This window comes from Odocoileus virginianus, chromosome 25 (assembly GCF_023699985.2).
Source record: "Odocoileus virginianus isolate 20LAN1187 ecotype Illinois chromosome 25, Ovbor_1.2, whole genome shotgun sequence".
Taxonomy (NCBI): domain Eukaryota; kingdom Metazoa; phylum Chordata; class Mammalia; order Artiodactyla; family Cervidae; genus Odocoileus; species Odocoileus virginianus.
Genome location: NC_069698.1, coordinates 24,946,630 through 24,969,599, shown reverse-complemented (window position 1 = coordinate 24,969,599; position 22,970 = coordinate 24,946,630). Strand labels below are relative to the sequence as shown.

The following is a 22,970-nucleotide window of genomic DNA, read 5'->3' as shown; positions in this document are numbered from 1 at the left end:
ATACCTGAGTAAGTAGGTTGGGCCATTTGGTGGAACCAACTTGAAGATATCTGGGGTACTTTAACAGAGCTTAAGACAACATTTCCATAAGAAAAAGAAATGTATTGGTTAACTCAAGGTTTGAGAGTAGTTAGCTTTAGGTGAAACCAGGTGTCATGGCAACACAGCATTTTAAGAGAAACCTCCTTTTAAATTTGTATAGAGAAGAAAAAAATATCGCTGGTTTGTTTCCTCCTGCTGCTTAAGAGAGAGAAAAATGTCTGGCACTTGCAGCCTATTTCCTCTGTTTGGAGACCTCTGGCCTTCCTGCCTGTTACCCTCTCAGTTGTCTGGGTCATTAAGACCTTTTGTGTATAGTTCTTCTGTGTAGTCTTGCCACCTCTTATTAAACTCCTCTGGTTCTGTTAGCTTCTTGAAGTTTCTGTCCTTTATCTTGCCCATGCTTGCTTGTAATGTTTGCTTGATATCTCCAATTTTCTTGAAGAGATCTCCAGTCTTTCCCATTTCATTTTGTTTTCCTTTAATGCTTTGTATTGTTCATTTAAGAAAGCCTTCTTATCTCTCTTTGCTATTCTCCAGAACTTTGCATTCAGTTGGGTATATCTTTCCTTGTCTCCAGGCAAGAACAGGGAGTTCTCCAGGGCTTTCCAGGCAAGAATACTGGAATGGGTTGCCATTTCCTCTGCCAGTGGACCACATTTTGTCAGAACTCTTCACTTTGACCTTTTCATCTTGACTGGATCTGCACCATCATTCATAGCTTTTCTGAGTACACAAGCCCCATTGCCACAAGGTCATGATCCACGAAGAGGAGATGTCCATTAGAATCTCCTAAATAAAAATAGCTTATGTCTATAAGCTATAAAAAATAGCTTATATGTCTGGTATGGTGTCCAGTTATGGGCATTTGTTCTTGTTTTGGTAATCTTCTCCAGGTGATTCAAAGTATAGTTGGTATTGTGAACAACTTTTCTACAATGTTGTGTGTGTGTGTGTGTGTGTGTGTGTGTGTGTAAGAGGGATTTCAGGAGAATTTAGTGTACTGTAATGTTTTTAATATGTAGTCCAGGATCAACAGCATCAGTTTCATCTGAGAACTTGTTAGAAATGCAAAAGCCTTGAATTAGAAACTTTACAGGTGGGCCTCATCAATGTGCATTTTAACAAGACTTCTAAAGCATGCTAAAATATGAGAACTTCTGGTTAAGGACTGTAGACTTCGGATTTGAGCTCAAGAAGACCTAATTTGTAACTAGCTTTCAACATTTAACAGCTATGCACAGTGAATCAAATACCTGAAAATTTCTAGGTCTCAATTTTCCCAGATATAAAAAATGGCAGTGCTATTTGCTGCTCTGACAAATAATGGGAAACTTTATGTAAACCACCTGGCACAGACCTAACGTTCAGTATATAGTAGCTTAAACTAAGGAGTAAGTGTTTCAGAGAGTAATGAGTCAGAAACCAACCCTGTAAGTGGAAGCCTATCAATCCATCTTTAAATGAATCCATCTTTAAAGATCTAGGGAAGACAGTTATAAGAATATATAGTAGGTACTCAGGAGTTGCATGAGTGTCTTATATCTTAGACAATTCTCAAAAGCTAATATTGAAAATTGGACAAAAATATCTGGCCTCCTGAATCCTTAAGTAGTTGTCTTTCTGAACAGAATTGGAAATGTCTCTTATGCATGTTGTTGGCTATATAGTGGTTATATAATGATCACTAACATTTTCTACTTTTTCTTTTGGTTACATAAATGTATTGCTGACTTAGGCTTTTACTTTCATTTGTTTAAATATTCTTTAAATGTTCAGCTGATAGATTTGTTCATGCAAAAAACTGATAATAAATGGGTTAGATTTGGACCTGGAACTTAAATACACATCTGTTTTGAGCCAAACTTCATTTCTCCTCTATTTATTCTCCCTTAGAGATCCAGAGTCAAAAATCAAGTGCTTGTGTCTACCAGGAAGAAGTCATGTGCTGAAAGAATGTAAGGATTCCTGAGATCTTAAGTTAGATCCATTTGTTTATTTGTTTATTCCTGGAATCTTTCTTTTCTAGTTCAGTGACCAAAAACCTTTGTGTGTGTGTATGTGTGTGTGTGTGTGTGTGTGTGTGTGTGTGTGTGTGTGTGTGATATCCTTAAGAGGTTGCTAAAGATACTCTTCCCTAACTTACTTTAGAATAATTGTGTGTTTTATATATATATAGTAATTGTAAAAAGCAGTAATACCAGTAAATGGTCCTATAGTCTATTGGATTTAGCATTTCCACTGAAATTGTCATAAGGTTGAGGAAGGTGAGCTATAGTAGAAGGGTATTAAACATAGCCTTGTTTCCTTTGCTCCAGAAGATACTGCAAGTAGATTAAATAAAATCCTGGAGATGTTTGAAAACTTCTGAGAAAAAATGAGAACTAAAACTTATTTGAAGGTGGATAGGTAGAAAAATAATTAATCAAGGGGGACTATTGATTTCAGAGGATTTTCTTGAAAATATGAGTGCAGGAGACATTTCAAATTCACACTTACATATACACACAATGATCCTAAAAAAAACATATCATAGTGCTGGAGGGGGAAAAAAAACCCAACAATTCGAGTGTTGACCTGAATATTCAGTTTTTGGTTTACTAGTTCCTATGCATGTAGGACAAATGATTGATCTCTCAGAGTCATTTATGTTTACATATGACTCTAGTAAGTGTTCTGGTGGGATGAATAATTTTAAGTACAGAGTCTAGTATATAGTCATGACATTTAAGTTGAAAAATAACAATCATTGGATCAAAAGCTATACTGTCATATAGAATTTTTTTTGAATTAGGGTTCTGGATCAATCCTATTATGATTCTTTTACTTATTTAGTTTTGAAATGGAAAGATAACATGGACAGGTATGCATCTGGATGATCAAAAATGGGAAGAGTCTCAATTTATGCCTGTAAGCAATTTTCAATGATATATTACTTTATATGTGAAATTTATATCATGGATTCAAAAATCTGTACTCTAAATGAGGCAGTTAAACATTCATGTAAGTACTTGTACCTATCTTCTGAAAAATTCTAGTCGCTAGATTTCTCTTTTATATGTGTTAAAATGAGATATTTACATTATAATTTACTTCTACTATGGTTAACCTTAACTTGTCAATACATTATCTCAAGATTTGTGAGACTATTTACTCTACTAATTAAAAAGTGAAGTTACCATAGTAACTAGTATATCCTGAATACTCTGCTTATGTAACCTCTAAGACTCAGAATGTTTTTCATCTGCATTTCTCTATGAGCTACACTGATTTCAGATGCTCTCTTGCACTTTGGACTATAAAGGAAAATGCTTTCTTTACTCTTTAAACACATTTGAATATTTTTAGATAATTTGTTTATATTATAGACCAAGTGATTCTGATGTTTGGGACATTTTAAAGGTGAAAATAATTTGAAAGTACTTTCAAAGAAAACCTTGGAAATGGCAAAATAGTAGTGAGGGAGTATTTGTTTAAGTAACAGTGAAGTTAGAGTTTCAATTTCAGGAAATGTTTTAAAGTGAAAAGGATCAGTCATTTGATGAATATGTTATTCTGTGGAATTCTACAAGAGAGATCACATCTTGTTATCGGGAACTATCTGATTAACTCAAAACATGTAATGAAAACGAAGGCAGCACACTTCCATTTCTATCTTGCTCCTAATATTTCTCAACTTACTTAGCTTTTTCTTAAGATCTTAGCTGAGATGTCATATTTTCTGGGAATGTTGCTCTCACTCCCCAAGACTGTGTTAAGGCTCCTCCTACATATTCACATAACACGTGTTGAAGACAGTTTTATGACTGATTGCAACGGATGGTTCACTTGTCTGTCATCCACTTGATGAAGTGTCCTGGAGAAAAAGACCAGGGTCTTGCTAATGGCTGTGGGCTCAAAGAGCCTCTTAGTACTAAGAAAGAATTAGGTCCAAATAACTGTGGTGTATTCAGAGCTGTTTCTTCTCAGGTATAATGCAAAATCTTCTACTTCTAATCTGGGGCATTTTTATTTTATACCCACTGCAAGGAAGAGGGAAAAGAGGCTATAGGAAAAGTTATCTCTTGGCATTTAGCAATTAGTTGATTAACATGTAAATGTTATTCAAAGTAATATAAAATATGCATCTATTATTTTTGGTTCATCAGATTGGGTTATTTTTGATTTTAATAAGATGCAACAATAATTAAGCAATTTGAAATATATAATTTAATACTAAACTAGTTTCTCAGTGGCGATGATTGTAGGCTGCACATGAGGTTCCAGGGGCATGCTCAGTTACAAGGTCCAACAGACAGCAGGCAATGGATGGGACCTGAAAACCAGCCCATGTTGGTGAGGATGAGAGAGGACTGTAGAATTCCAAAGAATGTTTGAAAGCAAGACCCAAACTAGGGGGAAAAGGGATTTGGACTAGCTTCTATGCACATGTGTGTTATGTGCCTGGGTGCATGTTGTATATCGTCTTGGATTAAGGGTTAATGTGTTTTGGGATCTAATTGGAAGTGAATGTGAGTAGCTGGAAATGTGCATAAATGCTGTTGAGTCTGTGCTTCCATATATAAATGAATGCTACTCTCATTGGTAGATGCTTTATTACTTCCAAAAGACTAGTCTCCTAAATTCTTGAAATTAATAGAACTTGACTATGTAAGAATTTAGGAAATTCTCATATGGGTTTTCTTATCTTTATTATTCTGCTAAGCCAGCAGGGGGAAGTCACACATTACTTTTTGGTGGGCTTTAGGACCATTTCTTCAGACTTTTTCTTAAAAAGGTCTATCTTCTTGCTAAAAAAATTAAATAATTTAAAAGAGGGTGCTTATAGTTATAATTGTCATAGGCCCACTAAGTGTCAATCCTTAAAAAACAGCCTTAAACTTTAAGTTTCTTATTTTTCCTAGTGAAAAAAACATAAAACACCCCAATATTCCTTGTAAAAGTTATTGCCTTGTTGTTGACACTTATAATGCTTCCAAATTGCTTGTTCCACTTGTGATATAAGAAACATAATTATGAATTTAAATGACAGTGTAAAAAGTAAAGGAATATCTTTTGGCCAGCTTTTAATGCTAAAGGTAAATGATTTTAATTTTTGTTACTGTATTCTTCATACCCTTTTTTTACAGTTTAAAAATGTCTGAGGAAGAAGGGAAATATTTTAAAGTTCAAGATACAGACAAGAATAGCTCTCTGTCAACACAAAACATAATATGGGGACTGTGTAGCTATTGTCTCTGAGAATATAAGAGCTGATTGCATCATATTGTGTGTATTCTGTAGGAAAAACACTGTAATGCTTACATGGCTAGTAGTGGGATGATCGAAGTCAATATATTGTGCAGTTTTGAGTGACATGGAAGGAGAACACCATTAGTCTTTGTATTTTAGTCTCTGTACTAAGTTAATCATGTTCACTGTTCCATCATCAATTGTCATTCACTCATTTTGTAAGATCTGAGCATCTGTATTTAATGTTATTGTATTGTTTCTGTTTACTACAGCTGTCTGTGATAGACTCAAATGACAATTTTGCAGCTACAAAAAGGTCACAAAAATAAACATGCAAAATAGAAACATCTTACTTTGCAATAAGTATACAATCTTAGTGAGATATCTAAAGTTATGAAAATTGAAGTGAATTTATCACATTATATATAAACTCATCTTTTGTAAGTTACTGTACATTTTATAAAGTAAATCACTAGGTAGCATTTATCTTTGAAATCACAAATTCTCACTCATCATGATTCTTCCATATTGCTAATTATATAAAATATAAATGTTTAAAGAAATTACAGAGAGAAAGAATAGAAAATAATGCTCACATACTTAACAAACATGAGAAAATACAAAAAGATAAGTATGAAATAAGATTCAAATCAAGAAAGAGAATGTATTTAAAATGGCATATATGAGAAAAACAAAGATATATAATTTGTGTATTTTGAAAACTTTTAATTATCACACACACACACACACACCTGCTTAAGTGCTTAATTTTTTTCAAGAGGAAAATATTGCAGTGCGAGAGCAAGCAGAAGGAAAATGTGACAAGATAGCTTTACTTTCAAATCTGTGTCTGTCATCACCAGAACTTCTTTAAAAATGTTAAAGCAAGAGTGTATCTAGTGCCTAGCTCTCAGAAGAATACTCTTAAGTGCTACTGAACTGAAATCACACATGGCTTGTGGAATAGGAATTAAAAATTATTTTCTTTCATTGATAGAAATATTCTGAATTATGAGCCTTTCCGCTCACTCACTACTGGCATTACAATTTTAGCCATTCTATTCTGGAAGGAGTGGGTTTTCTCCTAAAGGTCTATGAATTTTAAAGCTGTGAGCACACAGCAGTTAGATGTCGAGTGCAAACCGGGTCTAGATTGGTTTTGTTCACGGACTATAGATGCTGAAAAAGCATCAATAATCTTTATATAGTGGCAAAAAGACATACAGGATAAATGGCAATTAAAATTTACGTAACTTTTAAATTTAAATGTAATCATAGAAAATCACCCCATTTTTATCATTGCTGATTGGAGATCAGAATTGATATTACAATGAACATGATATGATATATGGTAGATTCAAATGCGAGGATTATATATTACCCAAGACTTACTTCAGTTTCCTTTGATGCCATTTGATGTTGTTACTTGTAATATCTTTGTGTTAACATGCCTCATGGTAATTTACAAACACTTATATAGTGTTACAAAAAAGAATGCTAGGGCTCTGGCTTAAAACGCTCATTTACGTTTAATATGGGGCTCCCCTGGTGGCTCAGATGGTAAAGAATCCACCTGCAACGCAGGAGACCTGGGTTTGATCCCTGGGTCAAGAAGATTCCCTAAAGAAAGAAAAGACTACTAACTCCAGTATTCTTGCCTGGAGAATTCCATGGAGCGAGGCACCTGGTGGGCTATTGTCCATGGGGTTGCAAAGACTTCGACACACATTTAATATTACAGAAATTTACGTGTTGGGACTAAATGGTCTGAAGTTCGAATATGTGAGATAAAATGGAAATAATGCAACCTACTGAAATAATATTGTGCCAATATTCAGGCAGGGCACAGAGGAAAGACAGAACAGGTTTTGAAACCAATCAAATTAATCACAGCCTAAGCTGGGAAATAGAGAGGCAAAGATTGCTACTCATCAGGTCATGCTGCGATGATGAAGGAAACAGATCTGATCATTTGATTATGGGCTTATAGGTACAAAATTGTGGGAACACTTCCCAAGTAACTAAGTTCTGATAATGTGTGGATATTTCTGCAGGTTGGAAGCATAAATGAATCTCTCTTATAACTTATAGTTTACTTCAAGACAAGGGCCCCAAACAGAACCAAAACCGGGCAAGTCTCAGATCAAGCAACAGTTTTTGATACACAGAAAATAATACAGAAGGAGCTAATAGTGTGAAATTGAAAAACAGAATATCAGTGTAGAAGTTCTTAAAGTATATGAGTCAGGATCCTATAAATACAATTGCAGGCTTCTGACTTTCATTTTCGTTTCACGCTGACCACTTAAAAACTTTTTTGGGTCCAATATTTACCCAGTTCTACTTCAGAAAGATAATTTGAGTTTCTGGAATGCTGGCTGAGGAAAGATGAAGAAGATGATTAAGGCCAGCACTGTTTTCCTGTCAGCTCCTCTCTGTTTTCTCCTTGAGTTCAACAGTGCCAGAAATTTCTTAATGACATCACATGTTTGTTGATAATAGGTATTTACCTGTGTGATGAAGTGATGGCAGGTAATACTGACCTCTAAGAATTTTCCTCAGTTTCCTCACTTACGAAAAGGAGATGTTAATATCTTCTTCATATGGTTGCTGTAAAGATAATGAAGTGATATATGTAGACTGCTTACAGGAATACCTGACAGGTAGAAGATGCTTAATTGGCGAACAACTATTTCTAGAACCCACAAGAGTCTCTTCACTAACTATTTAAAATCTTCATCATTTGGAAGTGGATGTTGTCCTCAAACTTAGGTGATATCAAATACATTTTCATACTTTCTGCCCTAAAAATATAATAAAAAATAAGTTACTGCTAAGGAAATATTAGTTCATAAAATTTTCAAATCTTCAAAGTCCATGTATTTTGGGACACCAAATTATATAAGCCAATACAAGTACTTGTTCTGTATTTTAATGAGTGAAACTGATATCAGAACTTCTTAATGTAATGTATTTTCATGGCTCCTGTCACTGTGAATACTAAGTGTTCAAAGAAATACATTTAAAAAGAAATGGATATGTGAATGCTTTTGGTCCCCACTCTCTTCTAGCCATGACAGACGAAGTGAGGGATGAAAGAAGAGCTCATTATTTTGAAGAAATGACACCTTAAATTAAAATGGCAGTGCTGTCTTACTTTCTTATAAATTCCTTTTATAGTAAAAGCTAAACACCTCTTATGGGTTGTATTTTGTGCCCTCCAAATTTATATGTTGAAGTCCTAACTCCTTGTACCATAGAATGTGACCCTATTTAGAAATATGATCATTGCAGATATAATTAGTTAGTATGATGTTATGCTGAGTTGAATGAGTCCCCATCCAATATGAACAAGGTTCTTATTAAAAGGAGAAATTTGAACACAGACATGCATACAGGGAAAACACCATATGAATATGAAGGCAGAGACTGGGGTGATGCTTCTAAAAACCAAGGATGCCAAAGATTGTTTAAAAAAAACCCACCAGAAGCCTGGACAGACATATGTAACAGATTCTCCCTCATAGCCACCTTGCTCTCAGATTTTCAGCCTCCAGAAATGTGAGACAATTAATTCCACTGTTTAAGCCACCTGGTTTGTGGTACTTTGTTAAAGTAGCTCCAGTCAACTTATACAAACCATACTATTTACTGAAACACAAGTTCTGGGGAATTGTGTATAAATCTGTATTAGGCTTCTATTGCTGAGAAATAAATTGCCACAATTCGGGCCTTCCTGGTGGCTCAGCTGGTAAAGAATCCACCTGCAATGCGGAAGACCTGGGTTCAATCCCTGGTCTGGGAAGATCCCCTGGAGGAAGGCATGACGACCCACTCCAGTATTCTTGCCTGGAGAATCTCATGGACAGAGGAGCCTGGCAGGTTGCAATCCATGGGCTCACAAAGAGTTGGACATGACTGAACTACTAAACACAGCACAGCAACTTAAAACTATACAAATTTGCTATCTGAGAGTATATGTGAGTCAAGGGTCTAGGCACAGGTGGGTGAAGCCTCTTCATATGTTCTCACAAGGCTGCAATCAAGGTTATCAGCCAGGCTATGTTCTCATCTGAAGGCTTAACTAGGGAAGAATCTAACGCAAAGCTCACTGAAGTTGTTTGCAGAAATATTTTCTGTGTGCCTGAATGACTGAAGCCTTTCTTTTTTTTTTTGGTTAGTTGTTGTATGCGGGCTATTCTCAGTTCCTAAAGTCTGTCTTCTGCTCCTTGCTAGGTGCTGTCCTCCACAATCAATTCACAACAAGACTGTCATTATTCAGAGCTTGCAGGAGAATCTCTTTCAGGTCAGTCTACTGAGACAGAGTCTTATATAATTTAAGGTAATCACAGGAGTGAGAGTTGGACCATAAAGAAGGCTGAGCACCTAAGAATTGACGCTTTTGAACTGTGGTGCTGGAGAAGACTCTTGAGAGTCCTTTGGACAGCAAGGAGATCAAACCAGTCAAATTCTAAAAGAAATCAACCCTAAATATTCATTAGAAGGATGGATACTGAAGCTAAAGCTCCAATACTTTGGCCACCTGATGTGAAGGGTTGACTTATTGGAAAAGATCCTGATGCTGGGACAAGTTGAGGGCAAGAAGTGAAGGGTGTGACAGAGGATGAGATGGTTAGATGGCATCAGTGACTCAGTGGACATGAGTTTGAGGAAACTCAGGGAGATAGTGATGGACAGAGAAGCCTGGCATGCTGCAGTTCACTGGGTCACAAAGAGTTGGACTTGAATTAGTGACTGAACAACAATTCATGGAAGTAACATTCCCTTGCCTTTCCAAATTGTATTGGTTAGATACATTCACAGTTTTGACCTACACTCAAGGGGTGTTAATTGCCCAAGGATGGAACTAATTGGAGGTTACCCTAGGGCAAGTTGACCACAATAGAAAAATGCATCTTTTTTTTTTTTTTTTTGGTAATGGGAAAGCATGAACAGCATTGATAAGCACGCACGCACACACACACACACACACACACACACACACTCAACTAGGGAAGCAGATCAGCTGTTCAATTAGAACATAATTACAGCACTACAGAGGCGGCAACTCTGTAATAATCAAGTTCTGAAGACAAAGATATAATGTTATATTTACCTGGAGAAGAATAAGTAGTGCTAACACTGCCATTCTTCAAAAGTCCTTTGGTTTAAATTTTTTTCAAGCTATGATTGAATTTATTACCACATCTTATACACAAAAAAGATACATTTAAACACTCTGTAGTACACCTGAATTAAAGTAAAATGTTTACATGGGAAAGAAACATGAAGATATTTTTAAATTATAGGAATGAAAAGAAAGGCATATTAATTAACCAGAGTTATTGATAAACATATAATTTACTAGTTCTTTCAATGAGAGATATAACTAAATATTGCTAAGAAAATATCAAAGACACTAATATTATAGAAGAATTTGGGAAATTTTGATTAAATACAATTGAGTAGTTTTTTCAAAGTCCTAGATTTATTTATTCTAAAAAATATTAGGTACTGTGATTCAGTTGTAAACATATACTAGAAGTGAAATTATATTTTAGTTAATACTGTATTTTTCCAGGTACACATTCAATAGATAAAAGGAAAAATATTTCAAAGTTTAACTCCAAGTTATATGTGAGCTGATTCTATGATAAGGTGGTGGACTATGTCCTCCCACTTTTGTATCTTAAAATTTGCAAAGCTCTTTTGAAGTTATATACTGCTTATTTTGATTATTAAATAGACATTCTGCAGAGTTAAAATTAAAACAGACATATCATATAAGAAGGTCAGTGAGCAAGGATTGCTTTCTAAATTTTATGTCCCCAGACAGCCATCAGGCAGCCAGCAGAAAAATGCATTTTGAAGCCATGGAGTCTTCAGTTTTTATCTTGTGACATTACATTGAGATTCAGCAGATGGAAGCCCAGCAGCAGACATGCAAAGTGGATGCCAAATGAGGCACATATACATAGCGGAGTGGTGCCCTACCCAGGAGGTCATCCTCCCCTTTCCAGAACCTTTAACGTGGCTCACTCCAAACTTGACTATGCTGTAGTGATCCTGACACGTTCTTCAGTCATTGGCGAATGTCAGTGGGCTCTTGGCTCTCTGCACTAGGAACTTTAGCACGCTCTCTGCTCTGTACATATGTCCAAGTTGGCAGCCAGCTGGCATGGCTGCTGCTGTGTCTCTATCTGTCAGATCTCCTCATCACCTTTGGGATGGAGATAGACAATACAAGTATGTCAGCAAGAATGTTACCATTGGCTGTGGAAACATATCGAGGGAAATAAAAATTAGGAGATATTTTGGAAGACACCGGGCAAATTATCTTCATCATCCAAACCAAGTATCTTCTTATCTTATGGAATACAGAGACAATCCAATTAAAATACAAAAAAAATTCAGGACAATTTGAGCCAAGAATTTGAATAGTCTTCAACAGTTAATGAGCAAACCACACTTTGTGCACTTGAGCCAAAGAGAGTATAGCTCAAGCTTATGGAGGGACTAGAATGTTTTTTTGAATGCCATATCAGGCAGGGTATTTTTTTTTTTTTAAAGCTCAATATCCCATATTTTTAATTGGTTAAAATTACAATAATAGATTATTACATGAAACAGAACCATGTAGATGTTCTAAATATTTTCAAACATTTTTAGGATTATGTGTACATTTCAACGTTCATATGCTCATAAGTCTACACTTCTTATTTGCCCTACCCAATGCCCAGCTAATGGAAGACACCTAAATCATTTTGCTTTAAATTTATCAGGTAACTTTGACAGAATTGCTTGAACCAGTTCCATTTAAAATTAACTTCTCCATAATCTTTTCATTTCAGTGATGTTATCTTTAATTTCTATACTCATTCATCCCATTCATTCATACGAACAAATATTTACTGAACTCATTATCACCTGTCTAACCCTTTAAGCAGTTCCTCTGACTAAGTTCCCTAGTTAATTTCATAAAATCACTAGCCACTCACTTACTCATTCACTTGAGACAAATACTTGAGAATCATTCTTGATTTTTTCCTTTCACTGACCTCTCACATGCAATCAAGTTCTTATTCTTCTTAATTCTGTTTCCTAAATATCACAGATTAGTCATTCTATTTCAAATGCCAGCAGCACTATTCTTTTCTTATGTATTCAAGTGACCATGAATAGGACTATATAACCTAGACTTTGGGAAATATGCCAACTTAACCTGTTTTATGATTGTAAGAATGCATTTTTCACAAAGGAGATAAATATTATAACTTTTAACAGTCTTGGGGAGATTAATTATGGAATAGTAAGAATAGCAAAGGGGTATTAATATGGCTCAGTGGAAAAGAATCTGCCTGCCCAACAGGAGACTTGGGTTCGATCCCTGGGTCGGGGAGATGCCCTGGAGAAGGAGATGGCAACGCACTGCAATATTCTTGCCTGGAAAATCCCATGGACAGAGGAGCCTGGCAGGTTAGAATCCATAGGGCTGCACAGGCAGACACAACTGAATGACTCACAACAACAACATAGAACAGGAATTGAGACAATTGTCTAAGGAAAGAGTTTTTCCTTTCGAATCAGAGTGGTCGTGGTGGACAATTGCATCTCGTTTTTAGATGTGGCAAACTTGTCAAACTGTTCTTTCCTGAAGTAAACCTATCCTATTAAAATCATACCTCTGAGTTAGGAATGGAAACCTCGACCTTGACTTTTCTGTCGTCACCTTGACAGAATAGCAACAGCAGAAGAGAGTAGCCTTAATCCAGGGCAACATCTCTGATCTATTGTAGGTCGAGGGGAATTATCTGAGTGCCAGACTGATGGGTGAGGAAAAAGCAATGTGAATGATAAACACTTGGTGATTCTAGGGCACAAGAAAGGAAGGGAGAACTTGAAGGAAGATGTACTTCATATTCACCTAGGCAAGCAGTGACTGTGAATCCTGACATCAGTCATCATTGGTTGAGTCCTCTATGCTAAGTCGCTTCAGTCATGTCTGACTCTGTGCAACCCTATGGACTGTAGCCTACCAGGCTTCTCTGTCCATGGAATTCTCCAGGCAAGAATCCTGGGGTGGGTTGCTATACCCAGGTCTCTATGTCTCCTACATTGGCAGGCAGGTTCTTTACCACTAGCACCACCTGGGAAGCCCTGAGTCTTCTGAAATTGCAGTATAATTCTGTGGTTATGAACATGAGATCTGCTGATAGATTCTGTGGATATGAATTAGGATACTCTTGATAGCAAATAATTTAACTTCCCTAGGCCTCAGTTTGCTCAAAAATGAAGAGGGAAAAAATAATGATAATATTCATCTTATGATGGTGTGAAAGTGAAAGTCGCTCAGTCCTGTCTGACTCTTTGGGTCACCATGGACTGTACAATCCATGGAATTCTCCAGGCCAGAATACTGGAGCAGGTAGCCGTTCCCTTCTCCAGGGTATCTTCCCAACTCAGGGATTGAATCCAGGTCTCCCACTTTGCAGGCAGATTCTTTATCATCTGAACCACCAGGGAAGCCCTGAAAGTGGAAGTTGCTCAGTTGTGCCCAACTTTTTGCTACCCCATGGACTATGCAGTCCACGGAATTCTCTAGGCCAGAACACTGGAGTGGGTAGCCTTTCCCGTCTCCAGGGGATCTTCCCAATCCAGAAATCTAACCTATGTCTGCCACATTGCAGGCGAATTCCTTACCAGCTGAGCTACCAGGGAAGCCCTGATGGTGCAGTGAGATTTAATTGGGATAACACATATAAACATTTAGAACAGTATTTGCTCCAGTGATAAAGTAGATGGAAGAAATATGTTAGTTATGACTATATTTCAAACAAAGTGAAAGTGCAACTTGTACTGACTTAACTTCCTCATTTCACTTGCCTTCAGACTGCCCTCTCTGACTCATCCTCCAATATAGCTAGCAGAATTGCCAGAATGTGCTATTTAAAACTAGAATCGATTATTTCATTCCCCAAGTTTACTTTCTTCAGGTGCTACATAGCTTTGGTTAAACCAAAATTTCTCACTATGGAATGTAAAGAGGGTGACCATGTGATTTATCATCTAAGCTTAAGAGTAGAAAGTTTGCCCTATTAATAATTACTTTGGGACAACAGGCATAACTCACGCAAACAGGGATTTATGGTTACCATGGTTATAAAGTCTTTCTGTGGTCTGGCTTCCAACCTCTCCAGTTGATTTCTTAGTTCTTGTACTGACTGCAGCCACCCAGATTGACCAGCAGTTCCTAAACTATCATGTTTCTCTGTGCCTTTGGATGTAGTCATTCAACTCTCACTCTCTTCATTCTTTCACTGAATTTATATCTGTCACTTTAAGCCATTGCTGAGTTCTGAAAATCTCCCTGGATTCATGAATTCTGACTCATTTGTGTGTCTATGTGTAATATGACACAAGCTTATCTTTATCATTTTAATAATAAAAATAATGATATAGTTGCTAACTATATACCATCTTTTATTCCAGGCACGCTGTTCCCAGGATAGGTGCTTTATATATGCTTTTTCTAAACAATCCTGCAATGTGTGTATATATATATGTATATACACACACATATATATTTTCTGAATTTTTATGCTAAAAAAACCCTGAAGTCCACGGAAGTTAAGTGACTTGCTGGGGTCCTCATAGCTAATAAGCGGCAGAGGCAATGTTTAAGTTCAGATTGATTTGTATTTAAGCCCATCTTTTCATCAAATTGCCCTCTCATCAAAACTATTGCAAAGAATTATGATAAACATTTGCCTTGTCTTCCCACCTACATTATCGATTTCTTGAAGGGTAATATTATTCCTTATTCATTGTTTTCTTTTAAACTCCCTATACCTTGTCCAGTGTTTGGCACATGAGCATGAGCAGGAAGCACTTAACAAATGTTTGATAGATGAGTTGACCATTTCAACAACTTAGTGAACAATAACCAGTTTCTATCAGTTCAAAGACATCCTTCCTGAGTTTTTGGCCTTCACACACATTCCTTTTTGTGGGGGGAGGGAACTCTAGTTCTCATGTATTGGTAAACCATCTAACAAGGTCCTGTGAGCCTCAAACCAGCACTAGATTAAAACATTTGCAAAAAATCAAGGCAAACTTACATATACAGCAAGGGACAAAGCCTTCATAGGAGGTCGTTGGATCAGGAAAACAAAACATTTACTACATAATACACAAGGAGTTTTATGTATGGATTGCCTCCATTGTTTTGTTTCAAAATTAATTAGAAATATCTTTTTTCACCAACTTGCCTTAATCATTAAGAAGATGGCAATTGTGGTAAGAATAGGATGAGGAAGAATGAGAGGTAATTTAGGAGCATAAGGTTACTGTGGAGGAGGCCAGGTCTTAATGGGATTTTAAAGCAGGGGACTTTGGATAGCTAGATGACAGTATGGCAAAATTGACAGTGTGGTGGTGCGGGGAGCCTGGTGAATTGAGGAAGGCAGTATCAGCCCATGAAAGAGAAACAGTGGCACAGAAAAAAACTTTAGTAAGTAGCACCATAGGTAACCCTCACTGTTCAGTGTTGTTTTGGACTAGTCCTTACCTCCTGTGAAAACCCAGGTGCAAAATGAGCCTGCCATTTGACTCATATTCCTGTCACCTTCAGGGTGAACTGCTGCAGACACAGATGGGCCACCTCACAAATGTGAATCTTTGCATGATAGAAAGAAAACTGCAAAGGTATTTTATAACATGAGCAGCTGTGGATGAGCACAGCCTGGAAGGGCCTGTGTGAATCGGTCACCTTCAATGTTTGGGGTATAAAATACTAAACTCTTACTGTATCTCAACATAACACAGAAATCCTCTCAGTTTTTATTTCTATTTTGGTTTACTTATATATCAGAAAAGACATGCAAAAATGAATGAGATACAGTTCAACACTGAGAACATCCCAGTTTGGATGGCTCAGAGGTGGCCTCCATAAATGATGCCTCAAAAGCGTGCACGCTCAGTTGCTTCAGTCGTGTCTGACTCTTTGCAACCCCATGGACTATAGCCTTCTAGGCACCTGTGTCCATGGGATTCTCCAGGCAAGAATCCTGGAGTGAGTTGCCCTGCCCTCCTCCAAGTAATCTTCTCAACCCAGGGACCGAACCTGCATCTCCGGCATTGCAGGTGGATCCTTTACTCACTGAGCCACTTGGGAAACCCTCAGTGGCTCAAACTAAAAACTGAATTCTATTCTCAACTTTGCGATTATTGGCCTTGTAACCATGAGCAAATCTCTTAGGCTTCTTGTGTCTCTAGTTCCTTATGTTTTACTTGAGGACTAGTGCAGAATAATTCCTAAGGTACTTTGCAGCTTTATAAATTTGTATTATTTTTGACAAAGCTAAAAATGCTAAAAGAATGGAATGAAATTTTGCAGTCAGCCAAATCTGGGTTAAAATTTTCAAACCACCATTGAGTGACCTTGAGAAAGTAATGGAGCCACTCTACAGCATATTTTTCATCCCTAAAATGGGAATATTATTGCTGTCCTCACAGGGCTTACAGTGGCTACCAGATGAGATTGAATGTAAAGGCGGCAGCATAAAACTGGTGTACAAAAGGTACTGAAAAATGGGGGTTATTATCAGGATATTTTTATAGACCAAGGGAAATCTCATTTCCCATGAGAGCCATGCCAAATGGGATGCTCAAGTTATTGTTTGCACTCCTCACCCGTGAAGGTGTCCATGAATTGAAATTAGCACTGTGTGTGTGTGTGAGTCTCATGGGATTCGAGTGTTGCTAAGGCAACCACTAATTTCCAAATCAGGGTAAATAGTTTCACAGAATGTACAGTTTCCTTTAACAAATTGGATTCTAGTGAAGGGCACACCTTTCCTTCTCCTGCGGCTCTGTGCCCAAGTCCGGGTTGCGCCCCTGCGGTTCTTCGTGTGGGGGGCCGCTTTCATCCCCTGCCAGCAACGCTCCGACTGTAACAGCCCGTAACAGAGATCCCTGAGGTCTGTCAGCTTTACCTAGTCTTTACCTTTTGTACTTTGTCAAGTTGGAGTCACATTTCTTGACTCACACAGTAGGGCACTGAAACAGCTGCTTGGCACATTCATGTAATAGACTTCTAAGCAAAGCTGCCATGCGGTTTGCAGTCATCTCGTTCTGCCTTCTCCTTCCCACCCTGCAACTATCCTTATTTCCCCTACTCACTCATATGAATTCCTGCCGAGAATGAACCTATTATTAAACCAGCATTGCCTCTCCTGCTACATTCTTGTGTTAAATTAGTCCTCTTCATTGTTGCAAATAATAGGCGACCACTTATATATCAATGAAAATTCACTGCACTGCTGTGGGGTTATTTCAGTCCTCGATAAACCACACATTTCTGCTATTGTTTATGATTTTAAGTGATTTGAAGTCAGTATTGCTTTATTTAAAATCTTTTCTTTTGGAAGTGGTGACCATTCTTCCTCATGTTCTTAGCATATTTTCTCTTTGAATTCCTCGGAACAATGGGTACTTTAGCAGTGGCATCTTTTTTGTACTAATTCTTAGTGTTGGCTTCTGCTTTTGAATATGCTAGTAGCAAGGCATGAATACAATGCTAACAATTCAAGGAAGCATGTTAATTAGCTTCCTTAAGAATATGGAGGAGAATTTAGGATTATTTATTCTTTTCTGATCAAGACTTGAAGTCAGAAAAAGCCTCACTAGCTTTCTCACAGCTCTCGTATGAAAAAGCTTGGCCTTTCACATTTGCAGAGGTTCTCCCTTATGCCAGGCACAGTGTTGGGCCTCTCATGCACACTGTCGCCCTTAGAACTGGAAATAACTGCAAATTAGGGATTATCACGTCCATTTTACTTTTGTGAAAATTGATGGGAATTTTTAAAGATCTTACAGTAAAAAATGTATTCAATCTGGAAATTTCATGTATCTCTGCAATGTGTTAAAATTACTGATAGAATCCACTAAACAAACATTTCTCCCCATGCTTGAAGGATTAAAAAAAGAAATTGCAAAGTATGTTGTACATAAAATAAACATGTATATATTTAGTTTAAAAATAATGAACACATTTGTACTCTCTATCCCCTTAAGGAAAAGAACCTACCATCCTGATGTGCCTGTCCTGAGCCTATTGGCCCAGATTCATAGCTCAGTATCTTAATTAGGAGAAATAGCCCTTATAGGCTACTTTACTCTAGTTCCCTTTCCCCTGTGTTAGGTCAGTCTGCACTATAGCAGGAGATTTGGTTTCTCAGCTCCTCTATTACACATGTCAGTAATTTTTTTGATTAAATTTTCTGTAATGCAAGTACTTAAAGTGATGTCAGTTTTTAGATTCTCATTAATGGACCTCAAAAAATGAACTCCACAGTTTTCTCCTTGATCATACCTCTCCCTCAACCTCAGAAGTAACCACTATCCTGATTTTTAATTTTAGCATTCTCGTGATTTTCTTTACTGGCTTTACCACTTATGTATCCTTAAACATAATAATTTTTACTTTTGTTAGTTTTGCACTTTACGTAAATGGAATCACACAGTATGTTTTCTTATATGACTTGCTTTCTTTCAACAATGTTTTTGAGATTCATGAATATTATATGTGCAGCAGTTCATTAATTTTCTGTAAAGCATAATATTCTACTGTATGAAATAGCATAACATATCCTTTCTCTGTGATGCAGTTTTGTCCGTTTCCAGTTTTTACTTGTATGAACATGCTACCATGAACATTTTGATATGTGATTCCTGGTACATATGAGCAAGAATTTCTCTAGTACCTATGCCTGTGGATGTAACTGCAGGGCTGTAGACCACATAAATGTTCAGGTTTACATGATAATTCCAAACTTTTTCCCAAAGTGATTGCACCAATTTATAATCCCACCAGTGAAAAAGTGTCCCAGTCATTCCAAATCCTGAAGCGAAAGTCACCTGCTCTTCAAGTGTTTGACAAATCAGAGGATCTATGGACTGAAGGCAGGCTTGAGAGAGAGCTTTTTGCTAGAAATTTAACTGGAAAGATTGTGAAACCTGGATAGAGAGCCTGAGCAGGGTGGATTGCTAGCAGTTGAGAAGGGATTAAGCAGCATGACAACTGTCATTGCCATGTCAAGTGAGAAAAATTTGGATGTTTCCAGGGTGTGTGGATTCTTGCCTGGAGAATCCCAGGGATGAGGGAGCCTGGTGGCCTGCCGTCTATGGGGTTGCACAGAGTCGGACATGACTCAAGCGACTTAGCAGCAGCAGCAGGGTGTGTGGTTATGTAGTGGGGTGGTGTCCATCAAAATTTCTACAAAGAAAATCCCCAAAAGAAAGATTCATCTTCGAACATACACCAAGATGAGAGAGCACCAATCCTGATTTCTGAAGTTCCAGTAAACCAGTAAAATTAGACTTCTCTGCACTTTTCCTGTCTCTCTGTCTTCCTCTTCCCAGGTCCAACAGAAACTGAGTGTTGGCTAGTGGGAAAAACAAGATGGAGAAGAACAAGAAAAACAAGATGGAGAAGTAGCGAGAAAGTCAACCACACTGTCTTAACATTAGGTTCAGCACAAAGCATGCCAGAGCTGAGCCTGAGGACAGCTTCACAGTTACATTTCTGAGTTTTATTATTACATACACAGAACAACTTAATTACCCAAATGAAAATGTTTTGTGAATAAGAGTGACAGGAGAACTTCTGAGATTGATGAGAAAAACCATTGTGAAAAAAGCAGTTTGAATATAAACAGTTACCTCTTCTCTATCTGAAACATGTATATATATATAAAAGTTCAGTATATATATGTATATATACACACATATATATACATATATACAAGTTCAGTATAAACTCAGTGGGTTCAGTGTATACATGTATATAAACCCAGTGGCACAAAGGAAATTGGAGAGGAGGCAATTATAGCAGACCCAGCAGTAAAAGTTTCGGAGGCTGAAAACCAGCAGGACGACTGGTAACAGGTAAAGCAGGACCAAGAAAGCTGAATCCTCCGCAGTAGGAGGGCTGGCAGTCAATTCAATTTAATTAAAGAACTACTAAAAGGCTCAGGAGTTGGTTAGCACTAGAGACCTGTAGAAGTGGAGGTGAAGTTGGGTGAAGAAGAATCATTGAATTTCTGTTTAAAAACCATTAGAATCTCTAGGTTCCCTCTGGGTTGTTTCATGCTCTATCTCTCTTCCTCCACAGCCCTTGTCGCCTGTATTTCCAAATAATGTATTTTATATTCTCTTTTCTGACTTCTCCCATTTAGGCAGTATCTTTTTACTCCCCTACATATTTTTCTATCCCTGGTAGTTTTACTGTCAGTCATTTGGATGATTAATGTATCATGTTTATATTATTTCGATTGGGTAAATTGTATTTATTGCTAAGTCATGCAGGATACTTATTTTTCCTGAATGCTTTTTTGTTTTTCATGGCATTGATAAAGACTTTCCTTTTAAAACTTGATTGTCTTTATATGCCTTTAGCCAGAGGAATAAAATGATGGGCCATACAGGATATTCAGTAAAATCAGAACACCCACATTCTCAGGACTAAGGCTTTGGGGAAAAACTGAATTTGATGATAGAGCAAGAGAGTTCAGAATTGGAATTACCAGGCAAGTCATATTGATTAGGGAGGCAAGATGTCACTTTGGATTATTTAATCTAGTGTACTATATTCTCAGCACTGTGTTAGAACCTTAGCACATAAGCACATTCATTTTCAGTACTGTCTAGGCTTCACCTATCATGTTCTAGTGTTGTCAGAGGGACAAATAATCAAAATTATATCACAATGTATTTGAAGATGAGTTTAGTGGTAGGGGTGATGGTAAATCAGGAAAAACTTCTCAGGCTCATAGACTTGATGATCCTTAAGAGACAGATAGTAATTAACTAGATGGAGATAAAGGAAAGTGAAGTTTCAGACAGAAGAGTCAATATTTATAGAACTGCTAGGTATATATTTTAGAGGAAATATTTTTAAGTGCTATTGAGGATAAATCTGGAGGGAGTTAGATCAGTGTGGAGCTAATGCAGTAGTCTAGGTAGAAAATGATGAAGGATTAAACTAACACACTGCCCAGAAATCAAGGAACTGACTTGAGACCTAATATAACATTGGAATTAATAGAACAGTGTTACTACCTGAAAGAGTGAGGGATGAAGTGCAGTCTTGGGTATCATAGATGCTTTTGTTCAGAGTTACTACATGGACAACCATGCCATTCACTGAGATATCCGATAGGAAGAAGATAGACTTGGGTGGAAGATGATGAGTTTTAGATTTATTGAGTATGTATTATTTTTGGAAGATATGTGTGAAGAGGATGATGAGGTAAGGAAATATTTTGAGATGCAAGTTATGTTTTAATTCCTTTTCTTGGAATTAGTTGGTCATTCCCTAGCCTAGGAAGTTAGGGTATTCCACCTGTACTGCCACAAGAGAAGACATGATCAATATAGAACAGATCAAAAGAGTTAATTCTTGGGTTTGATTTCCATAAGCTTAGGCCTTACGATAGAGAAAAGATTTGGAAAAGGAAAAGTCTCATCATGAAAAATCATAAAAATTTTTGTTTTTTGAAAATTTCTTCCTCTCTCTAGACTAAAGATGAATTTTATGGGCTCCAGAAAGGGATGTCCTTTAATCACCTCTAGACTCTGGAGATATGGCAAATTGCAGTGTTCCCTTACAACAAGCAAGGGTAAGAGCAGAAGAAATTTTTTCCTGGTATGTTAAGGCAGACTTATCAGAGAGGGCATCACAAATTTTCCCACGGTCTTCAGTAGTTTGAGGTCAAGAGAATATTTCCAGTGAATCCTAGAACGGCTGGTACATGGCTGAAAGTGAGCTGAACTTAGATCAAAGGAGAAGGGGTTGAAGAGCTGATTTTTGTGGATTGTTGAGTAAAATAGAAACTGGGAACAGAGACATCTCAGCAAATGACGTTGTAGATGTATAAACAGATTGCCTTAAAACCCTACAGTGTCCCCAGAATCTAAAAGCAAGCCCAGGGAGAAAGCAAATTTCTTCTGTAACTGATTGAAATTAAGTTTCCATTATCAGGTAAAATGAGTTCTCATAAGAGAAATTAAGTTCAGTTATTAAAAAATAAAGACAAGTCGTTTATTAAATGTGGTGAATTTGTAGACTAGACTCCATACCTGCTATATACAGTGAACAACTAGATGTGCTCTTTTGGGATACAATTGATGAAACTTATCTGGAAGTATTGACTTGGAAGTTATCAATATATCTGTGGTGATTGAAGGTCCAGCAAGAATCAGATTACTTCAACAATGTGGAATAAGAGATAAAAATGTTAAGAGCAAAAATGTCTGAAAAACACAAAGACTCAAATAGGTGGAAGAAGATGGTCCTTTAAAGACTAGTGAGGAAGCATTTTTTGAGAAGTCTCCTTTTGAAAGAGTAGCCTAAGTCTAATGTTAATGACCTTGCATTTCAGTTCAAAAGAAACACTACATGTTGCTAAAATGAAATGTCTTTCTTGCCTTTTATTGTTTACATAATTAAGTTAAGTGACTCCTGCAGTTCTCTGTTTCCTATTAAGTTGGACTTCAGGTAGAAAGGGAACTTTGAATGTTGGTACACATGAACATTTCAATGAAGTTTTTTTTTTTTAATTTAAATCAGGGTTTATTACTCTCATCCCCACCCTACTTCCACAGCAAGGAACAAACACACAGAAAATACAGCCTTCAAA

General features: G+C 37.1%; 1 long non-coding RNA gene across 2 annotated transcripts in view; it reads left to right on the top strand.

Annotated features, from left to right (window-relative positions):
- The window catches only part of LOC139031052 (uncharacterized), a 116,368-nt gene extending 93,654 nt beyond the window's left edge, over positions 1 to 22,714 (top strand). For both annotated transcript variants that reach the window (XR_011483475.1, XR_011483476.1), the window contains 3 exons: positions 1,936 to 1,997; positions 9,508 to 9,577; positions 19,693 to 22,714. This is a non-coding gene — a long non-coding RNA (uncharacterized lncRNA). The remainder of the gene's footprint in view (positions 1 to 1,935; positions 1,998 to 9,507; positions 9,578 to 19,692) is intronic.
- The last annotated feature ends 256 nt before the right edge of the window (positions 22,715 to 22,970 follow it).